Raw genomic sequence first — 2,472 nt, 5'->3', positions numbered from 1 at the left:
AGGGGGGTGTTATGGTAATTGTAAGCTTTTTATGTTTATTGAGAGGGAAAATGATGGTTATTTATTGTCATCTGATTTGTATCTCATATTTGGATGCAAAATTTGTGATTGACACCATTATATCTGATTCTCTCTAAAAAATTATGTTAAAGTTCCTATGGGTATATTTTTTAGCTTCTGTTTCAGTTTTAGCTAATTTTAAAATTATTTTAAGTTAAGTTATGCAAAAGGTGTGATGATGTTTATCCATCTATTCTGTAGGATTCTATGATGAATTCAAAAACATGCACTACCATCTGATCTTTTTGCATATCACATTTTTCTTCTATTTTTTAAGATTTTTTGTTTTTTCGCTTTGTCTAAGCAAAAGATTTAATAAGTATAATTGGTTTTTGTTTGGCTGAGATGCTTCTGCAAAATCTTTTTGTAGTTTTGTTTTATTTTTCTTTTTATTTTAGTTTAAAAACTTACACATTAAAATGAATAATTGCCCGTGGTATCTAATTTCCAGTCGTTCTATTGTCACTGGATATTTCGTTCTTGCGACATAGTTAGCTTTAGCAACAATAAGCCTTCTGTTACTGTAACCCTGTTCATATGTTTTTAAGATTACTCTATTGTACACCTTTTTGTATTTTATAGCTTTGTTTAACCTGATAGAGTAGTGAAGTTCACAGTTAACCTTTTAGTTACTTAATTGCCTACTATGAAAGAACTTCCGCAATACAATCAGTAGCAAAGCAATAAATTTTTTCAAGAATATTTAAATTTGAAAGAAGTTAAAGTTTCAAAAAGTATTATATATATATATATATATATTAGAGCCGTCAAAATGGGCTTGACCCGTAAGTCCAGTCCAACCCAACCCGTTACTTGGGTAGGGTTGGGTTAGGATTTTTTGAGTCCATTTTAAATTGAGGCTTATAAGCCCGGCCAAAGTGAGCCTGTTGGCCTTGAGGTTTGATCGAGGTTGGGCTTGAGCCGGCCCGTGGGCTAAAAATATTAATTAAATTTGAATTAATTATCTATTAAATATTTAAAAAAACTAAAAACTAAAAAATTATTAACTGAAATCTTCATTCCCCAACCCGAGATTGCTCATTTACCTTTCCATATCAACTAGAATTGTGACCTTGATGTGCATGCAATATGATAAAATTAGTTACTCGAAAAGTTTTAGGTGGTCAATAATAATCTTTTTTCAAAAAAAAATGTTACTTAAAGTGGCCAATTAGTTTGGATTTCTTTAATATATTATTAATATTTAAACTACTTTTCAGTATAGAAAAAGATCAATTTTAAATACATAAAAAAATTGACCACTAGCAAATTTCAAGAATTTTAAAAATTTTATAGACTATAATGATAAAATTAGCAAATGATGTTAATCCTAAATTAAAAAGCCTCTTCATATAAACTTATTGAAGCAATACCTGAATTTGAGAAAAATGAAAGAAGAATATTAAGAAAATATTCATCTAATTTTAAAAAAGAAGAGCTAGAGATATAGAGAATTTGCATTTCAATTACGATATTTCTTGTGAAATATCAAGCTTTTTGTACGCTTTAAGTAAATAGAAGTTGTTCGATTACGTCACAAAAAAATATTTAAGGTTTTAAAGAAATTCTTTTTTCTAAAAAAAATTAAAGGGCTGGCTCGCTCTAGCCCGCAGCTCTATTAGGATTGGGTTGGGTTTGCCATTTTAAGGCCTATTCATGTGGCGGGCTGGCCCGTCCTAGCCCACCAAATTTAAAAGCCCACGAGACTTGGGTTAAGTTGGGCTGGACTGGTCCGTTTTGACAGCTCTATATATTATATATCTTTAAAATCTAATATTTTACTTATATATACAGTGCAATTTTTTGACGAAGAGTGATCAATTGACCACCCTTAGGACAATATGGCTTAGCCCCTAAATACAATGGTGATTGCACTACAAACCTTAGTGATATGGTCATAACTCTTTGTAGAAATATTCAAATGACAAACAATTTAAATTTCTAAAAAGCTAGACTTAAAGTGCTACGATCATATTTGGGTCATCCTCAATTTCCTTATTGATTAGGGGATATAAGCGCACTTTTTAACACTCTGGCCATTGCCTTCGCATTCGAGGCATTGCCTCAACACTTTGTATCTCTTATAAAAACTTGTCTAATGGCTCAAAACACATTCGACATATCACATCCAAGAATCAAGATCCAAATCAAATTATCAACTTTATTAAGTTCTTCAATTTTGCAATTTCACAAGATAGGCTTGAATCACTCTCAAACCTTTTGGATCACCTTTAGACTATTTTAACAAAGTTCAAATAACATATATGGATGTATCCAAAGGATCAAAACGTAAAGGAATGCAATTAACACTAAAGTCAATCCCAAGTCAAATAAGTTTTTCAAATTGCAAACATTCAACCAAAAGCGCTGAATTCTTTCCGGGTTACCCAAGATCCGATCCAAACATATGTA

The sequence above is a fragment of the Nicotiana attenuata genome, unplaced genomic scaffold, assembly GCF_001879085.1.
Source record: "Nicotiana attenuata strain UT unplaced genomic scaffold, NIATTr2, whole genome shotgun sequence".
Taxonomy (NCBI): domain Eukaryota; kingdom Viridiplantae; phylum Streptophyta; class Magnoliopsida; order Solanales; family Solanaceae; genus Nicotiana; species Nicotiana attenuata.
Note: the sequence above shows the minus strand (reverse complement) of the source record.